Genomic DNA, 18712 nt, shown 5'->3' on the forward strand with positions numbered 1-18712 from the left:
CTCTAGAATGAATGAGCTGTTCAGTTGCCTCTACTCTCTACAATTCATTTTCACAACTCCCCCCTGCCATTTTTTTTATTTTTTTTATGAACTACAGCACTAAGACAAACAAGCACTAGAATCATTCAAGTTCCCATGCAGTTCTCCACCTAAAGAGTGATACATTTGCAGATCTGATGAACTGAAAATATCACCCCAGAGCTAAACTCATGTCAGATGAGTAACATTGCTGTTAACAACGAAAAACAGTAAGACACAAGATTTGTGCAGCACAAAAAAGTTACTACAAGAGGTGACCAGAGCAGAACTCTACTCCTGGTCTTGCAGTCCTGCTGAAGCAAGTTATACTGACAATATCAGCAAACAGAGCTGTTTGGTAACATTAGTTAATAGGACAACTGCCAATGTATGAAGGGTATTTCTTTTCAGAAGTAGCCTAATCTAAGCTAATACCAGGTAGCTAAGAAGTTGTACATACAAGGACTTCCTTCGAAGAGAAGCAGCATAGTTGACATATGAGATCTTTCTAGCAATGCCCATGTTACTTCATTCTCCTGAACCTCTCTAAATGATAATAATAAAAAAAAACCCTCTCAAAATGAACTGCAGTTTATTATAAGTACCGCATGTCAAAATGCTACCCGAGGAGTATTTCAGCAACTATTGAGTAGCAGCATACTATGAAACCGCAGTAATGCGGTTGAGTGGTAAAACTGATCAGAAGCCCATATGCCAGGTTTTAACAGCTAAATGGAGTGAGAAAATCTTCAATTAGCTGAAAGTGATTTCAGCCAGGCAGGCTGTGAAATGTCAGTCTACTGACCAAAATGCTGCAAAAGCTAATTTAGCAGTCATTATATTTTCCAATTGTTAAACTCTAGCTGAACATCAAATATTTAGTACCATTAATTGAAAAAAACCCAACACAAATACAGCCAATTATTTAAACATTGGCATTGTTTTGAATAGTACAAGCACCAGACTTGCTGATAAAGTGGGAGTGAATCACTGTACTAAATCAAACAAACTGGCCAGCTTCCAACATCAAATAACTGCTTGCAGTTTGGGCATTTTAAAAGAAATACTCTTATTCTCCATGGCCAATTACAAGCCAGTTTCACAAGCAGTCTTCGCAAAGCTACTTTGACATTATTAGAAAGAAGAGACAGAACAGAGTAGGGAATTTTAAACACCCTTAGATGAACAACTAACAGTTTTTTTTCAAAACACTATTAATCCTCCCTTATAAGGTTTATCATTATTTCCACTGCAGTAGTGTTTCAAGATTTAGTCATGGCACAGATTCTCTTTGTGCTAGATGCTGTACAAGGAACAAAAAGATAATCCTTGCCTTGAAGAACTTACAGGCAAATGTGTGGTTTTTGCTAGACAGTGCATTTCAGATCATAATTACCTCATTTGTTCCAACCCTGATCATCTCTCCTCTTTCCTAATGGAATCAAGTTACCGACATCCCAGTTGCTGGCTACAGAGTGTGGGCTTATCTGAGACCATATGCACAGTTAGTATGAGAGGGTTGCAAAGTTATTGTTGAATTGCTTAATTAGAAAGCATATAATTTGTTTGGCTTTCATATATTAAGCAATAACTTCCATGTCAAGTATTGTTCTCTGAAAATATTTAATCAAAGTTAATTCAGCTTTGCTGTCCATGAGCTTCTGTGCACCAAGCCATCTGCTTTTATGGGAGAATGGGAGAGGAAAAATAGCAGGGCAGTTGTCAGTAGAAAGAAGTTAAATAAAACTCAGTTTGATTAAGTAGAATGTCAAACTATAAGCTAATTGAGACATAACTAAATTAAAATAATTGCCTGCTGTCACTTCTGAGACATTATGGCTTATCATTTATGAGCACCGTAGATGTGTAAGAGTACCCTTAATCCCTGTCAGCAATAGCTGCAAAGTGTAATTTTTATTATTGCCTCATAGTCTTTCTAAAACTTGTCCTCAGCAAAGCAGCAGAATTTCAACAACATTATGTCTAATCACATTTTTAACCCCAGTCAAAGATTGATTTATTCTGTCCTGTTTATCAGTCAGAAGATGCAAATCTGGAGTCTTAATTCCTGTTTCCTGTTGTTCTGTCTACCAGATTCTAGAAGCAAATGTCATTGTTTTCTTCTACATAAATTGAATGATCTTTGTTTTCACCATAGTCAAGAGGAGTTTTACAATCAGTTTCACAGAAGTCAGAATTTCCTTGTGAGATTAAATAAGACCATTTTCCAGTTATTCCTTTATTCCCTAAATCCTTTACAGGGGAAGACAAATCATATTTCAACCGATCTTAGTTAAAAAAAATTTCAAAAGCTGATGTCCTGTCTCAGGGCATTTTTACTTCACTAAGAAAATTCCCCCTTATGTCAGTACAGAAAATATTACTCACCACTGCTCATCTTCCTCTGCTTTACTATATTCTTCATCAAATCATACTCTCAGATGGAAGTGTCTCTACTGGCACCCTCCTGAGTAATCCTTCACCTCTTGTCCTTAAAATTTGCTACCCCTGCACTTAACTGAGGAGAAGAATAGGGTCACAGCAACCTCAGTTTTATGTGATATCAGTTAAAAAAAAAAGAAAAGCAAAATCCACAACAACAGTCTATACTGTTAGACTTGTATGTCAGTTTCTGTAAGAAAAAACCTGCTCTTTTATTGGCTTTGCAAAAAGAATTAGCATGCAACAGAACGTCATCATCTTTGCCAAGCAAATAGCTGTAGATATGTATTAAACACTCCTAAGTCTCTTCGATCCCATTTACTCTCCACCTGTCTCTCAAACTAAGCATCCCATCAAGGCAGAAGCACAAATGCCACACTAAACAGAAAGACAAATCTTTGTATTTTAAACACACAACTTCTTGCCTTGCTGTTCCCAGTGTTTGCATGAAAAATACAAAGATGGTCAAGAGATGGTAAAACCTACAGCTAGTCAAACAGAACAGCAATCAGCTTAACAAATCAATGGTGTTTACATGTTTTCTGCAAGTTGTCCTTCTTAGAGCTCAATCACATGGACAAAACAGAGGTTGACTGGTTCTGAATAAAAGTAAGGATATGTTTTCTTATGTATGTATCACTGTATATACGTGTATATGCTGTTGCATGCCAGCTGACTTTAAGAGCAGCAAAATACAATGTTTAGTACCCAGTGTGGTGTTGCTCTTCTTTTGAATCAAAAGTGTATTTTGAGTCTCAATCACGAATTATAGATCTGTTCACAAATGTATGTGATGTATTTGCTGCTTATACAACAAATATTCTACCTGAACAACAGAAGTCAGAAGAAGAGCAATGGGACAGTTCATAAAATAGTTAATTATTTTACAGAAATTTTACTGTAGATTTATCTCCCCCCAAAGCACACCGCCTTTTTTATGTATTTTCATATAGCAAAATACATCTGAACCCCTAACTTTTTGGCAGTTCTTACTGAAACATATTTCACAGGACTTGCTATCATTCAAAGTCATGAAAAAACAACGCTGCATGAAGTAGCAAAAGAGCGTGGATTTCCTTCTACTATCTAAGGGCTCTTCTGTTACCTGGGCTCTGCTGACAGAGCCAACCTCACTGCTGATTCCTGAATTTCAGGACTCCGTTCCTGCGCCAGCTGCACCCAGACAACGGGGCACCAGGCATTCTCCTCCTTCTCCTCACCAACACCTGGTGGTATTTTTCCAGCATTGAAATTAATGGACTTAATTAATGGAGAGCTCCATTACCAGCTCTGCTTCTTGCCTTTGTTATTGCCTAAACAATAGATGTTACACTTTCAACAACACATTGTTAAAAAAAAAAAGATTTTTAAAAAAAAGCACACCAAACACCACCCGAAACTGCTGCTATTTATGACTGTGTCCTTGCTTTAGCTCAACACCAGTGTGTCAAGCATCCCAAGGGCACTAACAGGCCCTGCCAGGAACCCCAGGGCCTCCCTCCACCTGCCCACTGCCCCAGACCCATTTCAGCCCCCCGGTGCCACCAGTGGCCGTCCCAGAGGGGCTGGTCTCCAGCTCCCACAGCCCTGCCCTGCCCGGCCACAGGCCCACCACACCGGGCCCACCGGCAGGCCAGTGGCCCAGCCAGGCCGTGGCCCAGCCCTTTCCCTGTGGAGGCGTGCGACGCCCCAGGCTGCAGCGGTGGGACAGGCCCTGGCTGCCAGGCCCTGCCCTGATGCCCCCACGGAGCCCCTGGCCCCCACCATGCCCTGCCGTGCTGCTCCACCATGCCAAGAATTTCTTTGCCTCAGCCCAAACTATGGGAAGGCCAAAAGCTTTATGCTATGTAGAAAATGTTCTCTACAGTATACCTTTTTGAAAAATATGACCCATACATCTTATAGTTCAAGCTTTTCTCTGCTTTTATTTCCAGAAATCATTAATTTGCTTCTATCCACAATGATGACTGTCACAAAGTCTTGAAAACCAAAATACGTAGAGAGGACCCTTGTTCCTTCAAGTCTGAAGCTAAAGCAAGACATTAGAATTTCCTAAGAATTCCTAAGAATTTCCACGGCTTTTGACAGAGCCCCCCAGCACTGGCATCCACGTCAATCACCCCAGCAAGACACCGATCAACATCGTCGCACCAGGACCAGGAGTTAAAGAAAGCAGCACCTCACTTTCATATACAAATCCACATCAATCAAATCTAGAGCAAAAATACCACATTTATGACAACATCTGTGGCAGGAATACCTTTCTTTCTCTCACTTTGAGACGCAAAAGATCACCAAAGGAATATTTCTTGCCACTCTTTTACCTACATTGCAAAACCACTAGCTAATTTTAGAGTTACTTCGCATTTTCCTTTTATTGCTCAGATCACACTGCTTCCTTATCAGCAAAGAGGTGAAGATAAAAGAAGGCAAAAAAAAATCCTTGGCTAGTTATAGTAACACCTAAACTGCAGAATGCTTAATTATTTTCAAAATCTTTTTACCACAATCAGGTGGTTCCTACCCAGTTTTCAAAATTAAAGCATACTTACAAAAATATGAAGTTTTGAAGTTTTGAGCTATTTGGGATATCAAGCTTTCTATGCTTTTTTTGATCAGGAATGATATAAAATGAACCACATACATTTTCTGTTGGAGCAATGACAGGTCTTGACCCACATATTTTATATCAAACAATCTTCTAAATAGCTCAGTTTCTCAGGAATATAGTTAGAGATAATTATTGTTATTGCTGTTTCTGGCATATGCCTTCCTACCATGACAATATTTATTAATAGCAAACATGCTATTTTTCTGAATCTCATAAGAACTCTCTTCTGGGCATTAGAGTAAATGTTTTTCCTGCATTGACAGTGTTGCAGAAATGATCTTTTGACTCCTATAGTAAATTTTTCATCTTTTGCTGTAACAAAATTCAATCAGAATTTTAAGATTTAAAACAACCCTGGCAAGAACTTGTTTTCCAGATGTCTCATTATCAAGCAACTGAACACCATGCCTCTGACAATTACAGGATTTGGGGTTTTTTGCTTTAAAAAAATACAATTCTACTTAATTATTTTAAAAATCCTTTGTTGTGGCAAGTAATGAGAATTATATTGATCATTTTACTTGTCTTGTAGATGAAGATGTCTTTGATCATATAAATATCATGAATTCCCATGGCAGTATTTAAACATTCCCTTTCCTATCCCTGATCCCAAAGTACAAACAGCTGCTATAGGGGAATAAGAGTCATATTTTAGATTAAGAAGATCATTAGATGTTGGTTCTTAAGAGCAGTTTCTTTTAAAAGAGAATACAGAAAAAAATTTTACAATATCTGTGACATAAGGTACAGGGAAACCACTTGTACAAAGGAAAGACAATCATCCTATAAACAATAAGCTCATCAACAAGTGGATTTTCTATTTTTCCATAGACAAGACAGTGATTAGGTACATACTGATATTGTAAAAACTTAAGACCATACCCCAGTAAGAAGTAAAACTTCAATATTTCACTACAGCCAAAAGTAAGCATCCAAGGTAAGACTGGGAGGTAATACCTCAGCCTCATGCCTTTGCTGATTCATGTTCTCAAAATGGAAAGACCCTGTTTGCCTATAGACCATATGGTTGGATTCACCTGACCTGCTTTCAGATGTCTAAACGTTAACTGCCTAAATCTAAGCGAGTCATGTAGACTGAAAGAATCATAGAATATCTCAAGTTGGAAGGGACCCATATGGATCATTGAGTCCAACTCTGTGCTCCTCGCAGGCCTACCTAAAACGAAACCATGTGACTAAGAGCATCGCCCAGACATTCCTTGAACTCTGACACGCTTGGTGCCGTGACCTCTTCCCTGGGGAGCCTGTTCCAGGGACTGACCACCCTCTCAGCAATTCCTCAGATGGTTAATGGAGAAAAACAGGTACCAACAGAGGACAAATAACCACATCTTCCATTTTTATTATTTATTTTGCTCAACTTCCACACTTATATGGCTAATCACAGCTAGCCATCCCTATCAACAGGGCAAAAGGCACCTTCAGAAGCGTCTAAAAACACGAAAACTCAAGAAAGGAAGTAACTCTGTTTCTTTCCACTACAAGTACAGCAGCTATCTTCTGGATAGCTACAGTCAGGAAAGATGAAATCCGTTCCTTACGTCAATCTCCTGATTTGTGGAGGCAATATGAGCACAAAAAACTTGCATACCCTTGGTTCTCTTTAAAATACATGCAAATAGGACTCAGAACCCAGTTTCTTACATGATGACAGACAAGCTGTCATACAGGACCAAAGGATCCTAAGCAAAGAGGGAAACCCACAGGCAGAAAAAGCAATCTACATAATGAATGGGGATGTGTGTAAAAAGGTGAAAAGTTTTAAGTAGGGCACCTAGTGTCCCTTTCCTGCTCTTTAAATGGCTTGTTTCAGAAAGAAGGCTTCATTATTCACTGTGTATGATGTTCTAAGCAATAGTCAAAAGCTGCAGGGATTATGGACATAATCTGAAACTGCTGTTTGGAAAGTGCTATAGCAGGCTACAGCAGAATAGTCAAATTGACAAAGAGTATCAGACAAAGAGCTTTCACATTCAAAAATATTCTTAAAAGCTAACTATTCATTTTGGTTATCTGTTCAAGTAAGAAACACTCACATCTCTGAGAAGACAAGGAATGTACAAAACTAAGTCAGTGTTTAAAAATACAAGGATTTTTGCAAATCAGTCAAAGTCACATGAACATTTATACCCATAACAGACAGTACAGCCATTTTCCTATTACCATGTAGGTAGAACAACAGTTCATATTGAATTCCTGAATGAAAATGCGCACCATACAATTTCTCTAGTTTCTCTTTCTATATGGCTAATACAACACCTGGTAGAAAATTGCTAGTTGAAGTTAATTAGCCTTCAATTATCACCAGTTACATTTCCAGCTGTTCTGTTTCATCCTAGACTTCTTAATTTATTCATCTGGCACATTCATGTCTGTTTCCTCCATACACATATGTTCATGACAAGAAGAAGGAAGAAACCCTGTTTCTGGGGAATTAATCCCTCATCTGTCAATTTCCTGATTGCAACTTCATCAGTAATCGAGTGCTAGTAAGCATGCAATTTACAGTAATTGTATTTCTACATGGAGTCAAGCCATCTTTTTACTTAGTTTTTTAGGAATATATATTCCAACAAAAATAATGAGAATGAATCTATATCATTTGGGGAATCTAACATGTACATTTTTACCATTTCTTTTAGAATGAAAATGAGATAAACCCTGATATACTCCAAGGCTGTAAAATTAAGTTCTTAAGTAAAAGACTAAGAACTCACTAGTATGTACTCTAAACATATTAATAAAGTGAATACTACTCATGGCCCTATGCAGCTAAATAAAAGAAAAAATAAAACTGATTTTTTTGTATGGCATGTAATGATACACCAGAAGAGAAAATTAAGTAGTCCTCTCATGTCATGAAATGTATCCAAATAACATTAATTTCCTCAAATATAGTAATTATTCTAACTTGCTTTGTACATATAATATTAATTTTTTCTTATTGATCTTAAATATTGAAAATTTGAGTCGTATTTTCCAAGTCAATTAGTTACATAAGCCACTTGTTGTTTCTGTCCCTTAATTGGATGGCAATTTAATCATTTCTTCAAGTGCAAACTCAGAATTAGGGTTTGTGAAACACTACTTATCTGCATGATCAAAATTAACTTCATGTGAGTGTTTCTGCAAACAAAACTCCATGGCTCAGATGTCACTCAAAAACGAATATAAGAGCAGCATGATGAGAGGAATCATACGTAAATTTCGTGAACAACACTACCGCATTTGTCAGCAGTTTCATCCACACCCCCAAGGGAAATCCCCACACAGCCCTTCTTCCTTCGTACTCCATGCACAGCATGGCTGCCAGTAGCTCCGGTATTAGTTTTTGCTGAAAACAGGGGGAGATCAGCCCTTTATACCACTGGATTCCCACAGCTTCCTCCTGGAAGCACTGGCAAGAAAGAGACTGGGTGGGTGGTCAGTGATCAGGGGTTTTGACTCAGGCTGTCACAAATGGGATCCCCCAGTGATCGATACTGGGCGACACGCTGTTCTACACTTTATTATATGACCTGGACTATGGGATTGAAAGCACCCTTAACAATTTTCCTGGTGACACTGAACTGGCTGGTGAGATGGACATGTCAGAAGTGCAAGCCATCTCGCAGACAGACCTGGACAGGCTGGAAGAGTGTCCTAGCAAGAACCGTATGAAGTGTAACAAAGTCAGGTGCAAGGTTCAGCACCTGGGACTCCATAACCAAAAAGCCCAGCACAGGCTAGGATCTGTGTGGCTGGGGAGCAGCCTTGCCGAAGGGGACCTGGGGGTCTTGGTGGACAACAAGCTGAACATGAGTCAGCAGTGAAACGCTGCACCAAGGAAGGCAAATGGGATCCTGGGCTGCACTTGCAAGGGCATTACTAGCAGAGATAGCGATGGGGTTGTCCCACTCTACCCAGCACTTGTCAGGCCACACCTGAAGTGCTGTGTCAAGTTCTAGCCGACAGAATTCAAAAAAGACGTGGACAGACTGGAGAGGGTCCAAAGAAGGGCCACAAAGTTGATCAAAGGGCTGGAGAACCTGCCCTACAAGGAAAGATGGAAGGCATTAGGTCTTTTCACCCTGGAGAAGAGAAGGCTCAAGGGGGAAGCTCATCACAGTATTCCAGTACTTAAAGGGCAGCTGCAATGAGGATAGAGGCTCTCTTTTTACAAGGAGCCACATGGAGAGGACCAGGGGCAAAGGGTACAAGCTGCACGTGGAGATGTTTCATCTTGATACAAGAAAGAAATTGTTTACAGTGTCTGGGATTTGGCCAGGATAGGGTTAATTTTCACAAGAAGCCAGGAGGGGACACAGCTGGGCCAAACCCAGGACTTTGTTACGGATGCATAACACCTGTCATCTTATGTTCTCAGAATTATAGAAGTTAGTATTTTTGTTGTCTTTTTTTTTTTGCCAGGTGCTGAACTAACAAGTCCTGTTAAGACAGTCATTTCTGAGGCAATTCTCTGCTTGACCCCAAACTCTGCCAAGTTTGGAATTTTGTCTGAGTAAGAAATATGGATTTAGGCTGAGATTAACACATGCATATAGCTGAGATACCCTGTATAGACTCCACTTCCCACTACATGCTTTCGACAGATCTGAAGTGTCATCTGGAAGTGTAGTCTTTCCATTGACTACAGAGGAAGTGAAGGACAGTTTGGGCTCTTCATTCACTGGCTTATCCAATATATCTAGTTTAAATAGGAATATAAAATCCTCAGTCAACAACAAGTAGTTGGCAGTTAAGATAAGAAGAAGTTGTACCCATGATTTTCTTTCTCTGGTTGTGATAAGAACAATACTCATCTTAAAGAGACACTGTTTTATAAAATTGTGGTGTTTAGTCACCTAGATAGTTACTTGCGAATTCCCACTCTGCAGTCTTAGCTGTGTTTTGTTGATACAAATGAATTATTAATATCTTTTTGCAACTGTTATTTAGAATTTCTTTCGTGGTGAATGACTAAAATATATATCAGTAGCTATGCAAGACTGTCAAACCTGTGTTTTCTAAACATGCAACACTTGACTAACCTATAAGTGGTAATTACATTTCTAATATAATGTGCCTAAGCCTTTCTTCCCCTTTCTTAGTTGACTGCATACAAAAGTTAATAAGCAGTTCAGTTTTCCAGCATTGGTAGTGTAATAGTTAACAGAAGTAGCTTTCTGGGGTCTGCTCCTAAGACCAGTCATACTGGGTGGCACCTTGGTGCCTCTCGTGCCACCAACAACTGTTGCAAACAGCCCGCCAGGTGGTTTGCGGAAGCCTGGCATCCTCTTGGCTTTTGCGTTCCCCTATGAGTCCTGCCCTCTTTTCTCGGGGTAGCATTTCTCTGCATGTGGCAAGCAAGCTGCAGCAAACTTACCTGGCCAAGTCTCCAAAAAGTTGCAGAGCAGGCCAGGTAGCTGCTCCACAAAGGTAGAGGAAGAGGAAGGAAGTAACAGACTGCCCCTCCTCTTTCCAAAAGAAGCTGAAAGAAGAAGTGAAGCTGAAAAGTCGGGATATAGACCAGAGACTATGCCAATTTTCTTCCCTAGTTGCCTTCTGTTGCATAAGAATTGCTCTTTGTTCACCTCAGAGTGTTCAGAAGAGGCTTATTAGTAACTTTTCTGCCTGTGGGAGGAAGGTGGCAAGACAATTTTTCCTCCATTCGCTTTCATACCCATGAGAGTTGGAGTCATAGGTCTGTCTCTGCAGCTAAGGACAATGATACTGTTATGTTCCCAAAGGAAAGACCACATCTGCAGGTGTCATAATACAGAACATGTAACTGTGTAACATAGACAGTGTTTACATTAAGACAGAGTTGCAACAGGTAGCCAAGACAAGGAAGGGCAGTGCACATGGTTCGTGTTAGTTGAGGGCAACCTCAGGGTTGATCCTAAACATTAGTGGACATCAGAATTGTTAGAAGTGAGCAAGACTAAAACCTTCTAGTTGTGCCCATGGACTGCTATCCTTAATTCCAGAATGGAGAACTACATAATTCAGTAACATAGTACCAGTCAGTGATTTTTAGATGTGTCTGGCATGAATATCGGTTATATAAATCTAAGCAAAGATTCCATTTTATGTGACTACATCAGAAGTTTATTCAGCCCCCTTTGGATTGCTTCACACTAAACAAATCGTATTGCACTAGTATTGACACATTAAGATAAGGAGTAAAAGGAATATGTAGTAATGTGGACTTTTTATTCCCCAGAATTAAGGACCAGAAATCATTACCAGTATTAGACGATATATGTGCACAGAAAACCAAATAATTGTGCCTGTTAGTGAAGGATAGCAGTCTCATAGTGATCTGTATTCACTCATAATTAAACCAATGTTAACATATTCCAAAGTAAAAGGATTACAGACATCTCATCAGAGAGCTCTGTCATTCAATCTTGTGAATCCTATTTACACCTGGCTTACAGAAATTAAAATTCATAACAGAAACTGTGTGAACATTTGCTTATTTAATTAAAATTACATATATGATTCTGTGTTCCAAGGTACCAGTGTGAGTGGTATGCCTTCCATGAACAATACAAAACTGAAAAAGGAAAACTAAATTCTTAAGCTAACAGCAACTGACCTAGTTGTCCTAGGTCAGATCGTGATCTCACTGGCTCAATTTCTGTTCTGACATCTGTGCAGATACAGAGATCAATGAAAATGTTAGCTAATGTTTATTTAAATAATGTTGAAGGTTAAAAGATGAGCACATCACATTTAATCACATTAAAATATTACATTATTTCCAATATTATATCTAAATGCTTCACTGTATTTTAAACTGGTAAATGTTTAATTTGTAGCTAGTATGTTTAATATAAAGCATGTTAAACAAATTCAGAACAACCAAGTACCTAGAAGACAATAAAATTATTATTTTCCTGATAAACTCCACATTTTAACTTCCTTCTTTAATAGCTAGCTGGCTTAAGTGGGTAAGCAGAAAGCAGGAGCTGTGATATGACTTGGCTTCATTTCAGTTTCAGTTACTGGGCTGTGTTCTGGGGACCCACAGTATTTGACTACAGGACTGGTGCGCCATACTAAGCACACAGCTTCAGGAAAGCCATTTAAACCACATATTATCAATGGGTGCTAAGCTCTGAAAGTCCCTCAACCTACAGTGACATTACAAAATTGCCCATATTCATAAGCACAGGTTTTTAGATATGGAGCCCGGATAGCTCAGTTGGCAGAGCATCAGACTTTTAATCTGAGGGTCCAGGGTTCAAGTCCCTGTTCGGGCGAACACAGTTTCTTTAAGCTCAGCATGGCATGGCAATATAATATAAATATAATATAAACACAATATGTGTTTATAGTGCAGAAGACCAACCATAGCTTGCTCTGCATCAGAAGAAGGGTGCCTCAGCAGACTGAGGGAGGTGATTCTGCCCCTCTGCTCTGCTCTGGTGAGGCCCCACCTGGAGTCCTGTGTCTAGCTCTGGAGCTGTTCAGCACAGGAAAGACATGGACCTGCTGGAGCTGGTTCAGGGGAGGCCACAAAAATGATCCAAGGTGTGGAACACCTCTCCTATGAGGAAAGGCTGAGAGAGGTGGGGCTGTTCAGCCTGGAGGAGAGAAGGCTCTGGAAGAACTTATTGCAGCCTTCAAGTACTTGAAAGGTGGAAAGGGGGAAAAAAACAAGAAAGATGGAGAAGGACATTTTACAGGGACGTGTATTGATAGGACAAGGGGTAATGGCTTTAAACTGAAAGAGGGTAGATTTACCTTAGATATAATGAAGAAATTCTTTACTATGAGGGTGGTGAGGCACTGGAACAGGTTACCCAGAGAAGTTGTGGCGGCCCCCTCCCTGGAAGTGTTCAAGGCCAGGTTGGATGGACGGGGCTTTGAGCAACCTGGTCTAGGAGAAGATGTCCCTGCCCATGGCAGGGGGGTTGGAACTAGATGATCTATAAGGTCCCTTCCAACCCAAACCATTCCATGATTCTATGATATGATCTGAAATTTCCTTGCTTAAGATCGTAGATGCCAAATATCCCCTGTGATTCAAAGACAAACAGGGAGGCTCTCCACCACCGAAGAGGTCCCAAGAGCTACGTCTGGTCAGCCCGCTCTGGTTGAGCAGTGGTCCCACCACTCTGCCTGATAGTTAGAGCAATTCACTGGGAAAAGGGTTCCAGGTGCTCCCAGGGCTGAGAGGGCCAAAGCCGCAGCTCCTCATTCCCAACACTAGCTTGCCCTGGCCCCCACCTTTCCCAGGAGTCAAAGCAAAGCTGTGGAGCCAGAGCACCATCAAACTGAAAGCTGTATGGCTGAAAGACCATAGCTCAGCCCTTCCCCGTCCACAGTGAGAGACCACAGCATGTTCACGCTGTGACTAACTGGCGCTGAGCAGTACAGTACAAACAGGTGCTTACGAAAAGGCTGCACTGGACAGACTAATCTACATTTCTATATCGTCCCATGTTATTTCTATATTACATTTCTGATTAGTGGTCTGCATCAAAGATGCTTTGCAATCACAGGACAGTTTACCAAATTGTAATATGGAGATATCTGTGAAGAGGTCTAGTGACACTGGGTTTGTGGGTTCCTACAGCACACATCACTGCGAAACCAGGGAAGAGGCACAGGCACCTCCAGAACAAGAGTGGAACCAGGAGACCTGGAGCCTGTGCTCAGCTTTGCAAAAGACTTTAGGCTTATCACCTAATCTCCCTGTGCTTCTGTCACCCATCTATAAAATCTGCTTCAGTACCTCTCATGACCGTTGTGAAGAAAAACACATTTCCAGTTTACAAAGCTTCACATATTATGGGAATGAGCACACCAGAAAGGCCTATGAATTAATGAGTAAGGACTGGTTCTGCTGATGCCATTATGTGCTTCTGCCTACACTACCTGTAGTTAGCATCATTAAGGTGCTCTCTGTCATAATATAGCACAGAAATGAGACCTAATTAAATTTGTAGAAAAGAAATAATGTTCCTCTTTACAGCAGCTGCTCAACGAGAAACTCACGTAAAGTGAACTAATGGACCTTTCTATTTTGACTTTTTAATTTACAAATCACTACCTACTTACACCACTGCATTTCTTCTTTGCTAATAGCAACTTTTCTCCTCACTGAATCCGGGATTCATTCTTGTAGTTATGTAAGGAAAATAAAGTGGCTAATTTACTTGTGATATTTAATTAACTTTGCATGAGCTATTTATGATCAAAAGGTAAATGCAACTGTTGCCAGTTTCTGTGTGCTTCTGTACATGACCACTATGAAAGACACAACTGTTTGCTTATCTACACATACTTGGTACAATTACATTAGAAAATTGGATTTTTACAAAGGCAATAGTCTGTCATCATCTCACTGTCTTCTGCAGTAATTGCATGTATAAATTAATCTATCCCCACATATGCTAAATGTGCAGATTTACCCTGAATCTTTACATCAGCTGTCGTGCTTATTATTCATTAAGAAACCAGTTGTCACAGATCAAGACACAGAAGCCCCTGTCTCCATCTCATGCAGTCTACAGAAAAATTAAAATGCACTGGGAGCCCCAGTTCTGTCAAAGGACAATTCTTTCTTGAGTAGCTTGTTTGATTTTGAATTCTCTTTAATGCCAGGCTTAGGTGATGGGAGACTGATCGAAGTGGTTTAGGACAAAATAAAATAAAGCTTCTATTAAATGACAATTAGAATGATGCCTCTGTGATGCCAGCCCCAACAGCCTACCAAATAAGCCAATAAGACAACATGTTCTCAGAAAATGGCAACAGAAAACCTTTGTTTCATGGAAATCCTGCACTTGCTTTCAAGTTTATTTTTAAAGTAACTGCCTCTGGCATCCATCCCATATTAATTAAGGATTTGTTACTCCTGAAATCTGTCACGCTTTAATTCACAGGGAACCTTTCACTTCCGAACCTCCCTGCTAGATTTAATTTCTCCTCAGAAAGCCATTTTAATCAGCAAAAGAGATACTTCTGGTTTTATTCTAGAAAAAAACATACTGATCACCTTTGACATTACAGTTCTTTTTCCGAAGAATTAATAACCAATCAGTAGTTGTTTTATTGTGTGCTTCATGAATGTTGTAAATTCTAATAGATCAGCATGTTGCTTGCAGTAACCTCCAAAAGCTTCTACTTTTTAGTTTACCAACATCTACCTTACACTTGTTTTTAACAGACATTAATTTCTCCTTAATCCTTTATTAAAAACCTTGCAATAAATCACAAGCGTGGAGTAGATACTGCTGCCAAAGCCACCTCAGAAACTTGCAGCAGTATAAGTTGAATGGGTAAGTGGCTGGAGGGCCCTGTAGCTTCAAAAGCCAGGGGCTCTCTCCAGCCAGTGGCAGTTAAGGAAGTTGTTTTCTGGTCATTCATTGCACTAGCAGTTTAAAAAAGTGCAAAAAACCCACCCCAACCTGGTCCCTCCTTGACTACTTTAACTCCAGTTCACACCCCTGGGTGCGCTGTACCCCTGAGATCTAACTGTGAGGATTCTGCTTTAATCATTCATGGTTAGAACAGAAGTTCACCCAAGTTCAGTGCCCTTCTTCAGCCAGTGCTGAACGAGTTTCTGCACCTTTCTTTGGAGTGTGAGGGATGTTGTGGTGACATCTGTGCACTACTGCTGAATTCCAAAGGGTCGGTGCTGCAGCATGTGGTGGCAGAAGCCGAGGTGAATCCCCAGCCTTAGCGATGACAACTGAATCGAATGCCGTGTGCCTGGGACTTCGTTCCTTTTTGCAAGCTGCACTGTTCCAGGGCTTGGCTTTAGTTCAGTAATTTTAAACCTTTTGAAATCAATGGGGAAACTCCTGCCTATTTCTGCAGCAGTAGAATTAGGCCCTATAGCTCACCTATAAGAAGACATGGTATGTAATTAAATATGTTTCTCTAGGAAAAAAACAAACAGTCCTGACATAACAGTATGTGCAGCTGTGCCACCCTTCTCCTGTGTGAAAAGGTTAAAACCAGTCTACCCAGTGCTCAGTAAGATGTTTCCATCTTAGAACTTCAATTGGGTATTTTTCAAGTAAATTCAGCCACAAAGTGTACTGAAGTGAATTATTTGAACAAAAGCCATATTATTATTAAGGAATTGGAATAGGTACAATGTACCAGGAACAGTATAGACCTGTACATAATGAAACCTGAATTTCTTCACTGATCTGCTGGATCATCTCAGGCAAGTAATTTCAATTCTCCGCATGTGTTTTATCTCCTACACTTTACCTGCTGATATCTGTAGGCTCTTAGGAACAGCAAACGGCTGTGAACTCTTTCTCATGCTGTGCCTTTGAGCATGAGAAGACACTAGCATAGTTCAGTTTTCTCGGAGGCCTCTCAGAGCCATGACATACATATGTAATAATGATGAGGGTCACATTTGGAATGTAGAACAGCAGTTTTCTGGGGCTTAGAAACTGCTTTAAAAAAATTTGGATACTTTCAATTAAGTTCCAATGAGGTGATTTTAGCATATTTTCAGTAGTGGGAAAAAGTTGATCAGTTTGGGAGCTTGTCTTGGTTAGCCAAATGCTGCACTGATTCTCTTGATTTGTCATATCCTTTCCTGGCATAATAATAAATAACATTGGTAAGGTTTATTTTTAATCACTGCAACTCACACTAACTGTGCAGAGCAAGCCTTATTCAGTTCTGCATCACTTTGTGAGAAAAAGGGGTAAAACGGAGTAACGTCAGCCAAGGAACTGGAAATAAGAAAAAATATCTTCTGAATAAGTATTCCACATGAAAACAAAGAATAAAAGGCTGGAAGAAAGAGATCAGGGCTGGTACTGACAGCTGTGTTTGAACAGGGAGAGATCTGGGTTTATATTCAGTCCTTAATATGTCATTCGAAATCAAAGCAAGGTGGGATGCGCTGCAGAGTTTGGACGAGTGTGTGTAACCGAAAGACAGTCCCTTATCTTAAGGGTTGTGCTGACTGCTGGAGAAGAGAGGTGACCTCCAGCCTTGACACAGAGGTGACCCCCACCCTTGGCAGAGAGGAGGCCTGCATCCTTTCCTTTGCTAGCAGAGGTTTTTACATTTCCCAGAGTCACTTTATGTTTCACCAAATGCCTTAAAATCCAGATTTATGCTTTACTCCTTATACTGGGTGTCATTGCCTCAGAAATCCTCCTGATTTCAAAGTTGTTTTGCATAAGATTGGGAAGATGAAGGCGAATTAGTTCCCCTTTGTCAAGCTTGAGTTATTCCAAGGCAGACTAACAAAGGCTTTTGAAGCAGTAGAAATATCCCAGTTTCACGGAGGAGCACGGCAACATTTCCCCGGGTCCCTTGGGGCCTGCAGACCTGACTGCTAACGTTTAACCGTGGGACGTCCAGCCTGCACGGGAGTAACACCCAGCCAGGAAAAGACTTTCCTCCTCCCCCCTCCGTCAGCCCTGTAGCGTTTCCTAATTAACATCCTGGAAAGGAGTTGGGCTGTTCTAAACCCAAGGTCAAGGGGGACTCTGCTAGCCGAGGAAACCACACGCTGCTGTGGGGCTTTTCCTCAGCAGGGTCACGCCAGGGAGGGGGAGAGAGCAGCCATGCCGGCTGGGACCCTCGGCAGGCCTTGAGGCCTCCTTCCCGCTGCTGCTTCCCCAGCAGCCCCAGCAACCCGCGGCGGGCCCCAGCGATGCGATGCCGTAGGGCTTCTGGCCGGCAGCCGTGCCGAAGGGTTTCCATGGCCACCGGCGCCATGGCCGGGCTCCTCGCCGGGAGGCTTTGTGTGGAGGACGCGCAGGGGTGGCAGCTCCCCATCGCCTGCCCGCCGCCCCACCTCTGTGTGATGGGCTCCCTCCCCACCTGTGCCCCACAGCTTCCGCCACTCCATGCATAAAGTCACCTGGTTCTCCCCTCTCGTCCTCTTTGGTTTGGTTTTGTTTTTTTTTTCTTTCCGCGGGTTTTTAGAAATTTGGCTTAAGAAAAGAAAACAACATCTTACCTTTCCCAGCATTCCCAACACAGGCTGCAAGGCTGGTCCCTGGAGCAGCTAAGCCATCCCACAGAGTTAAAAAAAGTACCACCCCAACCAAGAAAACAAACCCAATAAAAGACACTGTGTGGTGGCTGAAGCGAACCCTTTGGAGACGTCGTTGTCCCTGCGGACAGCCGGATCCCCGGCCCCTGCCGTCGGCGCGGTGAGAGGAGGGGATGCGGAGGGCACCGTCCCCACAGCTGTGCCCCTCCGAGCTGCGGCACCCCGGCCCCCGAGCTCCAGCCGTCCCTCAGGAGTGGGCATACGGGAAGGGTCTTCCACAACGGGCAGCTGCCGTGCGCTCATCATCAAGGGGACATGCCAGGGGCTACTCGGAGGCAGGTTGAAAGCCTGATCTTTCGCCCTCTCCTTACTTCCAGGGCTGATACATAATTCATTGAAAGGTGGAGCCAGGCTTCATCCCTATTAATCCCTTGGGGATGGGAAATTGGAGATTACTTTTGAATTGGAAATGGTGCTGACAGTCTTTTGAGCAGTAAATCTGTCCTGAGCAAACACATAGTAAGGGAAAACTTTTTTTCCATCCTGCCAAGGGCCTGCTTTCAAGGAGGTTTCATTCTAGCTGTGCTCCATGCACGAAATTACAGCTTGCAGTGGAATACGTTTTTCTGAAAGATTTATAC

The 18712-nt window shown here is 41.4% G+C and overlaps 1 non-coding gene across 1 annotated transcript; it reads left to right on the forward strand.

Annotated features, from left to right (window-relative positions):
- Nucleotides 1-12269: 12269 nt before the first annotated feature.
- TRNAK-UUU (transfer RNA lysine (anticodon UUU)) lies at nucleotides 12270-12342 on the forward strand. Its single transcript has one exon. It is a non-coding gene; the product is annotated as a tRNA-Lys (tRNA).
- The last annotated feature ends 6370 nt before the right edge of the window (nucleotides 12343-18712 follow it).

This window comes from Opisthocomus hoazin, chromosome 1 (assembly GCF_030867145.1).
Source record: "Opisthocomus hoazin isolate bOpiHoa1 chromosome 1, bOpiHoa1.hap1, whole genome shotgun sequence".
In the NCBI taxonomy this organism is placed as follows: Eukaryota; Metazoa; Chordata; class Aves; order Opisthocomiformes; family Opisthocomidae; genus Opisthocomus; species Opisthocomus hoazin.